Here is a 12,035-nt window from a genome sequence, read left to right as displayed (position 1 = left end):
AGATAATTGATGTAGAACGATACGTAGAACGATGATTATACTCGAGGTACAGAATGAGATGTTGAGGCGTGTGATGTTGAAACTTGGGTTGTTGGTGGTACTGATGCCGTTGGTGCTGAGTCTGGTGATGTTACTGGCGTTGGTGATACTGCTGGTGCTTGCAAATTGTGTACCGTGCTCTCTAAAGTTAACACTCGAGCTCGTAGTTCTTTAACTTCTTCTACTAACCCTTGTTGGTTATCAATGTGAGGTAGAGATCGGATATCTTCTCTAGTTCCGTTAATGGTAGTCTCAAGACGAAAAATTCTGGCAAAAAGGGTATAAATGGTGTTGCGAACAGGTTCGCCGGTGAGCGGATCGAGTACTCCAAGGTTAGGTGGTAGATTCGATTCATGATATGGAGTACCTTCTTCCCTTCTCCATAGGGTGAGTATGTCGCAAACCCACCCCCATTTTCTCCAGTAATCACGATAGTTGATTGATTGGTGTGCTCCTGTCACACTGTCTTCGGAGTCAGAGGAACTTGGTCGATTCGTAGAGGCCATCTTACGCGATCTCAGGAAAGATTTTTGATATGAAGAGTTTAGTGACAGTAATTGATAGTTGGATGGTATTCTCAATGCATAATTTACATAGATATATATAGTACCAGGATCCCTTAAATTAAAAAGAAATTTACGAGAGATATCAGGCAAGGTCTACAGTAACAGATACGCTAAGATATGAATTGTCAGATACGCTAAGATATGAATTGTCAGATACGCTAAGATATGAATTTTTTCTATATACTATTCATGCAGTCAATGTAGTAAAACATGTCTAGACTAAGAATAATGAGCATGTAATTTCCTAAGGATGATAAGCAGATGATTTCCGACAAAATTTGATAAGCAAAACTTTTGACATGCAGACACGGTCAAAGTCCAGACTCACTAATGCATCCTAACGACTATCAGTTAGACACACTAATGCAAGACCCGGTTCACTAAGACCACCGCTCTGATACCAACTGAAAGGACCCAACCTAATCCATCCGGACGAAGTCCATATCGATTATAAACGATTCACAACAGTTGATTACATCACGAGGTATTTGACCTCTATATGATACATTTTACAAACATTGCATTCGTTTTTGAAAAGACAATCTTTCATTTCATCAAAAGTTGATATGCATGCATACCATTTCATAATATATCTAACTATAATTGACTTAACAATAATCTTGATGAACTCGACGACTGGAATGCAATTTTTTTTGAAATATGCCCGGAATGACTCCAAGTAATATCTATAAAATGAGCAAATGCACATCGGAAGATTTTTTTTGTACCTGAGAATAAACATGCTTTCAAGTGTCAACCAAAAGGTTGGTGAGTTCATTAGTTTAACATAAATAATCATTTCATAATTTTAATAGACCACAAGATTTCATATTTCCATTTCTCATAAACATACGTCCCGTGCATAGAGACCAAAATATCATTCATATGGATTGAACACCTGGTAACCAACATTCACAATATGCATATAAGAATATCCCCATCATTCCGGGATCCTCCTTCGAACATGATATAAATTTCGAAGTACTAAAGTATCCGGTACTTTGGATGGGGCTTGTTGGGTCCGATAGATCTATCTTTAGAGTTCGCGTCAATTAGGGTGTCTGTTCCCTAATTCTTAGATTACCAGACTTAATAAAAAGGGCATATTCGATTTCGATAATTCAACCATAGAATGTAGTTTCACGTACTTGTGTCTATTTCGTAAAACAGTTATAAAAATAGCGCATGTATTCTCAGTCCCAAAAATATATATTGCAAAAGCATTTAAAAAGGGAGTAAATGAAACTCACAATACTGTATTTTGTAGTAAAAATACATATGACGACATTGAACAATGCAGGGTTGACCTCGGATTCACTAACCTATATCATTTGTATATATATTAATACACATAATTGTAATCGATCAAGTTTATATAAATTATTATAAATAATGTACTTGTTTAATCAGTTGTTTCTAGATCAATTTAATATATTTAGTTTATATATAATTATAACTAATATTTTACCATTCATAATAATATGTTACAAAAATATATATTAGAGTTTATATATGATAACAATATATATTTACGTATTAATTGATACCTTTTATATATATAGCTTAGTAATTATCATTCTAATAATAATAGTGTAGTGGTATATGAATTTTATTATCGTTGTATTGCATTTTTATATAAAACTATACATTTTTCAACTAATGATAATAAAAATAAGTTTAATAATACATTACCAATATTTATATTATTAATAAAGATAATATTATTAGTAATTATATTCATATTACGAGTAATAATAAACTTAATAATGATAATAACAATAATAATATTGTAGACTACCTCAACAAGCTTCTAAAAAAATAGCTGCTCACGCACGGGCTCGAACCCCCAACCTCTCGCTCATCAACCAAAGACTTAACCATCGCGCTATTAGTTTCTTTCTGATTTAATTATGATCTAAAAACTATTTAACCCGTACATCTCTGCTCCTAATCATCTTAACCATACGGGTCATCATCATCATGTATCCTAACCTTTATTGTGATAAATATAACCGAATCATCATAAATATCTTAATCATCACCATTATACTTCCTTATTTTATTATCATCGATATATCATTATACATTATTACGTCCAACATCATTCTAATCATTCCTATCATCATCATCATTATAATCATCATAAGCATCATAACCCTTCATCATCCTAATCGTAATACTTTACCATCAGCATCAATACGCCATCAGAACAGCAAACAAAAAGCATCCCTTCAATTCTTGGAGTTCGCTCGAAGAGTAAACAGAAACATAACTACGTTAGCTGCTAATAGGTCTTCCTTATGTTGTTTCTTGGCCCATCACAGCCCAACCGATAACAAAACCCAATTATTAAGTTAAAATTATCGGCCCAAGTAACAAAGAAATATATCACGGTCCAAAATAGAAATGGCCCATAGCACCACTCGGTTGAGCTTAGGATTCGACCAGAAAGAGGAAACCAACTCTATCTATATAACTTTATTATCCCACTAACCTTAAATCATGCGTTATGATTAAAGCCTGTCGGCCAAAAAGATAAAATAATAATCATGCAGTATAAATTAGAACTCATGTCGATTGAAGTCTACATATTCAAATGATGAATTATTGTGGTTGCGTTTATTTTCAACAGAAAACCAGCTGATACAGTAGCGATAATTTAGCAGTGAATGGTTGGATATATAACCGTAATAACTGCAGCCATGTTCTAGTGAAATAGGCACTTAGCAGGTGCAGCCTATGTAAGTTGGTTGATCCATGATTTCATGTTGGTTTATCGAGTTAGACAGGAACCGGTGATGGTGATTGTTTGGTGAGTTCATTGGGTAGGAGAGTGGTGACAAGGGTGTAATGATGTGGGTGTTTGTTTGGGTTATACGATAGTAGAAGAATTGATGATGGTTTTAAATAAGTTGCAAAAGGTTCATGGGGGTGAATCATATGGTGGTGTGATCGAATAGCAAGGCTGCAGTAACCGTGTCTAATTTAGATGATGGTGATCGATGTTATGGTGATAATGGTGGCGGTTGAAGATGGTGGCATGGAGTTTTCGACGAATCAGATAATCAAAAGTAATTGGCAGCTTTAGCACATGAATTGCTGGAACATGGTTGTTGTTGTTGATGATTTTCATGGTGAAGTGGTTTACGACTAGTAAACAACACAGAACAACAACTAATGGTGATGGGTTAGTGATTAATGATGGTTTGTAGTTGTAGTTCATGATGGTTTGGTCGTAGTAGGAAGGTGCTAGCCACAACAAAAATAAAAGAAAAGTATCGACTAGTAATAGTGGCAAGGTTGTAGTTGGTGGGTTAATGATTTAACAAAGAAGAGTATATTATGTCTATATGTAAATGTAGATGCATATGTTTAATATAGATATTTTATAAAGAGTTCAGACAAAAGATGAAACAGATAGTGGTTGACATATAATCACAGGCAAAACAAGAAAAATATAAAAAGGCACATTGGATTGTGATATCTAACAGAAAATGATAATGGGTTTTGTCTCTTATATTTGTTGATCGAATTTTATGGTGTTAGTGGGAGACTAACACATGGGACAAATTGTGGATAAAATAATAGTCACACGCTAGTTTACATTTCATACCAATTTCACTATTTTAAACATACAATATTCGAATTAGATAGATATATATATACAATATAGTATTAAATATAATAATATTATATTATGTACTCTTGATAAAAGAAACGGGTGAAGTGAATTGAAATGGAATAGAAATTGTAAATTTTCAAAGAAAGTACAGTACATTACTTTATAATTTGATGTGTTGGGTTGATATGTTCGATAGAAAAGAGACAGAAGACAGTGACAGGGTTTGTTAGATGTTTTGATAGGTAGATATGGCTAACAAAAAACATTATAATTCAATCATAAACACACCACTTCAATCGTTCAATCAGGCACAGTAGTCAAATAGTAAACTTAATGTAAAACACGAATTCAATCTATTGAGATTGTAAATATATAATATAATAATATTAATAAACGTGCATCTAATTAGATATCTTACCGATAGTTTTATTAGAGATATTATATCGTGTAATATTTTATATTTTTTTAGTTCTAACGATTAAATCGTATATTATTATTTTAATTTATTATATATACATACATAAATATATACATGTTTAATTGCAAGTAATTGTTCGTGAATCGTAGAGATAGTCAACGGGTAATTGATTACATGAATATAGATTTCAAAACTTTCGAGACTCAACATAACAGATTTTGCTTATCGTGTCGGAAACATATAAAGATTGAGTTTAAATTTGGTTAGAAATTCCCGAGTCATCACAAATAGCAGCAATACGCTAGACGGATCAATTACAGATTGATCCCTAGATTGATTGAGGTCACCCCACGGATCTCTCATCCGTGTTTCGGGTCTGCAAAGATTATTTCTCGAGGGAAAACATCAATTAACATCATACGCTATATGCTAGGCAGCTATTGTCTTGTACTGGTACCTTACAGCCGCTACACGGAAAATCGTACCAACATCGGCATTGAAATTTTTCCAATTTCGCAGTTTCTTAGCAACCGCATTATCATTCAGTCTTTTCATTTTCTATCTAAATCAGAAAATCAGACATTGCAGATGTGTAGACCTGCAATTCATTAAACAACAACACGATTGTAATTGAATTCCGAATTAAATTATTCGATTACACGAAATAAATTTATCGAATTCAATTCTAATTTGTGTCCTATGGATGGCGCCAATTGATCAATCCTAAATCAGATGCAAGATCTAATTTAGGAGTTGAGTGCAATGAGAGGTGAATGATGTTGTTGATAATGTTTTTGGGACCTTATGATCGTCTTTCACTTAGATTCAAGTGATCAATCACCATGTCCCGGTCTTGATTGCATTACCTTAGCTCGATTATGATTCATACTTGGGCGTGTTCACAAGTAAGTCACAAAAGGCCAGAGCAAGTGCACAGAATCAACAACCTAAAATGAGAGGCTAAGCTCCCTATTTACAGGTTTGGAATATTCGCGGAACCAATATTCATGCACACTTTACAGATCCACAGTGTTTATGCGGGACATCTTCACAATCTGAATTTATGCGAGCTTCCGCAATACAATAGTGTGGTACGCAGTTGCTTGTTTATTTGTGTAGTTCTGTTTTGCACTTATATATGATCAGTGGAGACCATATACATGTCTATGTATATGATCAGTGGAGACCACCGTTCAGAAGATTTTGAGATATTGAAGATACTATTTCTGACACTATTTGTAGACCTGCGAAATGAACATCCCATCAGAGAATCAATCACCACAAGCACGACATCGATGATTGACATTCATGGATCAATCAGCAGAGTTATGGACCATGTTCTCATCGGACTTCAAGATTTGTCACGAGCTAAAACTGCACACTATCTCTCCTTCAGAAGATCTTTAAAAGAAATACCGGATTTGCTACCACTAATGGTCTAACATTTCTCCGAATCTACCCACCAAAACTCACTTTCCTTCGAGAAGACCACGATTACAACTACCGGAAGGGAATGTCTGCTTTTTAGGCATCACTATGGTCTAGCTAACGACCTTAAACAAAAGTAATTCTCGGGAGGCAACCCATGTAATAAAGTAGAATAGAAGAATAAAGGATGATAAATGTGAAATGTCCCGTTCATATTGATTATAAACATTTCATATTAATTGATTTCGTTGCGAGGTTTTGACCTCTATATGAGACATTTTTCAAAGACTGCATTCGATTTTAAAATAAACCATAACCTTTAAAATATTACAACGATTATCAAAAATGATAATCTGAAATATAGCGTTCTCACACGACCATTACATAATGGTTTACAATAATATTACACAACAATATATGTCTTCGAATGCAGTTTTTAAACAATATTATACAAGCATGCTAACTCCAACTCTTATCCATAAATTAGCAAGCAACAGCGGAAGCTCTTAATAATCACCTGAGAATAAACATGCTTTAAACGTCAATAAAAATGTTGGTGAGTTATAGGTTCAGCCTATATATTTATCAAATCGTAATAATAGACCACAAGATTTTCATTTTCATTTCTCAATAACATGCAATCTGCATAAAAATCATTCATATGATGAACACCTGGTAACCGACATTAACAAGATGCATATAGAATATCCCCATCATTCCGGGACTCACATCGGATATGATAAATCGAAGTACTAAAGCATCCGTAACTCGGATGAGGCTTGTTGGGCCAAATAGATCTATCTTTAGGATTCGCGTCAATTGGTGGCAATTATCATAAACACCAATTCTTAGGCTACCAAGCTAAAAAGGGGCATATTTGGTTCGATAATTTAACATAGAATGTAATTTTGATCACTTGTGTCTATTTTGTAAAACATTTATAAAACTGTATGTATTCTCATCCCAAAAATAATAGATTTTAAAAGTGGGACTATAACTCACTTTCTCAGATTTTTACTTCGTCAGAATTTAAGACTTGGCCACGGATCGATTTACGAACCTATAACAATTATATACATATATATCAAAGTATGATCAAAATATATTCACAACATTTTTCATTACATTTTAATGATTTAAGTTTGTTAAGTTAGCAGTCCAATGTTAGTAATCTACAACTAGTTGTCCACAGTTAGATGTACAGAAACAACTAGTTCCAATGTTAGTTTATTTTAAAAGTCAAGTTAGAAGGATTAACTTTGTTTGCGAACAAGTTTAGAATTAACTAAACTATGTTCTAGTGATTACATGTTCAACTCTTCGAATAAGATAGTTATATATATATATATATATATATATGAATCGAATGATGTTATGAATATCATTACTACCTTAAGTTTAGTAGCTAAACCTAATGGAAGTGACAAAAATTGATCTAGCTTCAAAGGGTTCTTGGATGGCTTGAAAGTTCTTGAAGTAGAATCATGACACGAAAACAGGTTCAAGTAAGATTTCCACTCGAAATAAGATTGTTATAGTTATAGAAATTGAATCAAAGTTTGAATATGAGTATTACCTTGAATTAGAAAGATATCTTACTGTAATTAAGAAAGATTTCTTGAGACTGGATGATCACTTGAAATGGATTTGCAAGGTTGGAAGTAAGCTAGTAATTTGAAAGTGTTCTTGGTGTTTTCTTGAGTTGTTGTTTTGTATGTTGATCTAGGTTAGGATTTATGAGCTAGATTGAGCTAGATTTTGATGAAGATAATGAAGAACACTTAGAAAAATGGAATAACACTTTATAGAGAGTAATTTGATTCAAGAAAATTGCAAAGTGAATGTGTTTATGGTTGGTGAAGTTCACGTGAAAATGGGGAGTCCATATAGGCTCCATTAGTTTGTAATTTTGTGAGATATTTCATGCTAGTTACCAAATGATGGTTCCCACATGTGTTGGTGACTCACAAGGGCTGTTAAGAGCTGAATTATTATGTGTATATACCAATAGTATATACGTCTAGGAGCTGGGTATTATACGAGTACGAATACGGGTGCATACGAGAAGAATTGTTGATGAAAATGAATGAGAATGCAATTGTAAGCATTTTTGTTAAATAGAAGTACTTTGATATGTGCCTTGAAGTCTTTCAAAAGTGTACTAATACATCTTAATATACAACATGTATATACATTTTAACTGAGTCGTTAAGTCATCGTTAGTCGTTACATATAAGTGTTGTTTTGAATATTTTAAGTTAACGATCTCATTTAATGTTGTTAACCAATTGTTTATTATATCTAATGAGATGTTAAATTATTACATTATCATGATATTATGATGTATGAATATATCTTAATATGATATATATATATACATTAAAGTGTCATTACAACGATAATCGTTACATATATGTCTCGTTTTGAAATCCTTAAGTTAGTAGTTCATTGTTAACACACTTAATGATATACTTAATTATCATTTTATCATGTTACCTATATATATATATATATATATATATATATATATATATATATATATATATATATATATATATATATATATATATATATATATATATATATATATATATATATAATTTTTACAAGTTTTAACGTTCGTGAATTGCCGGTCAACTTAGGTGGTCAATTGTCTACCTAAACTCATTTCAAATAATCAAGTCTTAACAAGTTTGATTGCTTAACATGTTGGAAACATTTATTCATGTAAATAATAATCTCATATAATATATAATCATGAAAAAGTTCGGGTCACTACAGTACCTACCCGTTAAATAAATTTCTTCCCGAAATTTTAAGCAGTTGGAGGTGTTGACACCTCTTCTGGAAATAAGTGTGGGTATTTCCTCTTCATCTGATCTTCACGCTCCCCGGTGAACTCGGGTCCTCTACGATCATTCCATCGAACCTTAACGATTGGTATTTTGTTTTGCTTAAGTCCTTTAACCTCACGATCCATTATTTCGGCTGGTTCTTCAATGAATTGAAGTTTTTCATTGATTTGAATTTCGTCTAAAGGAATAGTGAGATCTTCTTTTGCTAAGCATTTATTCAAATTCGATACATGGAAAGTATCATGTACGCCGGCGAGTTGTTGAGGTAATTCAAGTCGGTAAGCTACTGGTCCGACACGATCAATTATTTTGAATGGTCCAATGTACCTTGGATTCAGTTTCCCCCGTTTACCAAATCGAACAACACCTTTCCAAGGTGATACCTTAAGCATAACCATATCACCAATTTCAAATTCTATATCTTTTCTTTTACTGTCCGCGTAGCTCTTTTGTCGACTTTGGGCGGTTTTCAACCGTTGTTGAATTTGAATGATTTTTTCGGTAGTTTCTTGGATAATTTCTAGACCCGTAATTTGTCTATCCCCCACTTCACTCCAAAAAATCGGAGACCTGCACTTTCTGCCATAAAGTGCCTCAAACGGTGCCATCTCAATTCTCGAGTGGTAACTGTTGTTGTAAGAAAACTCTACAAATGGTAGATGTCGATCCCAACTATTTCCAAAATCAATAACACATGCTCGTAGCATGTCTTCAAGCGTCTGTATCGCCCTTTCACTCTGCCCATCAGTTTGTGGGTGATAGGTAGTACTCATGTCTGGACAAGTTCCCAATGCTTGTTGTAATGTCTGCCAAAACCTTGAAACAAATATGCCATCTCTATCAGAGATAATAGAGACTGGTATTCCATGTCTGGAGACAACTTCCTTCAAGTATAATCACGTCAACTTCTCCATTTTATCATCTTCCCTCATTGGCAGAAAGCGTGCTAACTTGGTGAGACGATCAACTACTACCCAAATAGTATCATAACCACTTGCAGTCCTTGGCAATTTAGTAATGAAATCCATGGTAATGTTTACCCATTTCCATTCTAGGATTTTGGGTTGTTGAAGTAGACCTGATGGTTTCTGATGTTCAGCTTTGACCTTAGAACACGTCAAACATTCTCCTACATATCTAGCAATATCGGCTTTCATACCCGGCCACCAAAAGTGCTTCTTGAGGTCTTTGAACATCTTTCCCGCTCCGGGATGTATTGAGTATCTGGTTTTATGTACTTCCTTAAGTACCATTTCTCTCACATCTCCAAACTTCGGTACCCAAATTCTTTCAGCCCTATACCGGGTTCCTGTGACGACCTGGAAATTTCCGACCAAATTTAAACTTAATCTTTATATGATTTTGACACGATAAGCAAAGTCTGTAATGTTGAGTCTCAAATATTTTGAAGCGTTTCATATATCCAATTGATCTTCGAACATTCCCGACGATTCACGAACTTGTACTTGTAAATAAATATGTATGTATATATATATATATATATATATATATATATATATATATATATATATATATATATATATAAATTTAATATATATAAAATGTATCAGTATTAAATATTTAAATAATGTTATCATATAATGAATGATATAAATACATAATTAATAGATTGTAATATTAATATATTAAATGTAGTTATGAGTTAAAATATAATTGTTATACTAATATTAGTATTACTTTCATTATTAATATAAAAATCAGTATTAGTTATTTTATTATTATCAATATAAAATATATGAAGGTTAACACATGTAATTTGTTATATTATTATTATTACTAAAAATTATCATTTTTATTCCAAAATTATTATTATTATTTCTATTACTTTTAATCATTATTCTTATTATCATTAGTATTATTTGGATATTATTAATGTTATTATTATTAATATACCTAATTATTTGTTAATATAAATTATATATATTAATGAAATATAACTACAGATATATGTATATACAGATAAATAAAAACAGATATATATATATATATATATATATATATATATATATATATATATATATATATATATACTGATATATATATAGATACATTATATGAATCAGTATTATTGTATTTAGATTAATTAAATACAGAAATTATGTAAACACAGAATCAAAATCAATTTCACGTTACAATCATACTGTGTTTAATTTGTTGCTCCTATCTCAAATTTGTACGAATCAAACATTCAATCACAAGAACAAAACAAATTGGATAGAAATCAGTAACAGAGAAATGTACGATTTTGTTACAGATCATAATTTGATTTTATTTTCTTTCTTGTTTTCTTCTTCTTGTCGAAGAACCCTGACTGCTTTCTGTTACAAGTCAACATCACTATCTGTTTTCCATTTTTTGTTTCTTCTCTTACGAATTAATTCTTGTCTTTGATCTCATTACAATGCAAACAAATTCAGTTTCCCATCGCTTTATTTTCTTTTATTTATTTGTATTCATCTTCTTGGGTTGATTCCCCTTGTCGACCTCTTTCCTGCCTAAATCAACAGAGGTATCACTCTTTCTCTATATAGACACATGAGCACATATATTCTTTCCTCTGACGACCGTCTTCTTCACCACTTTCTATCACAATCTTTTCGCCACCTTAAACAACCATTTAACCCACAACCATTATCACTTTGAAATCCGCCATCACGTTACTATCTGTGAACGAATCTTTTGCTAATGTTTTACAGCCACCCCATTCGATATACATACATAATTACATATTGCTACACCCTTGCTCCTGATTATTTTTTTGTTTGAAACAATAATAATGTTAGAGGAGGTTAGGATGATAAAGGATGATATAGAATGATGTCTATAGACACAGATGGAATTGAGTTTTGTAGGCTATAAATCACGACTTATTTAAGAAAGATGTTGCATATATTTCTTGTTATTGATGGCCGACCAATGGAATTGGAATGATGTTTAATTACATTAAAATATGTAAAGCATAGCATAAAGATGGTATGTTATTACTTTCTTGATTAAACCAAACCCCACTCTTACTTCATGAACAACCTATTTACCTAGTGAACCGGTAACCATTCTTCTTTTCTATTTCACTTGAGATTTAAACT

The sequence above is a fragment of the Rutidosis leptorrhynchoides genome, chromosome 6 (genome assembly GCF_046630445.1).
Source record: "Rutidosis leptorrhynchoides isolate AG116_Rl617_1_P2 chromosome 6, CSIRO_AGI_Rlap_v1, whole genome shotgun sequence".
Lineage (NCBI taxonomy): Eukaryota > Viridiplantae > Streptophyta > Magnoliopsida > Asterales > Asteraceae > Rutidosis > Rutidosis leptorrhynchoides.
Note: the sequence above shows the minus strand (reverse complement) of the source record.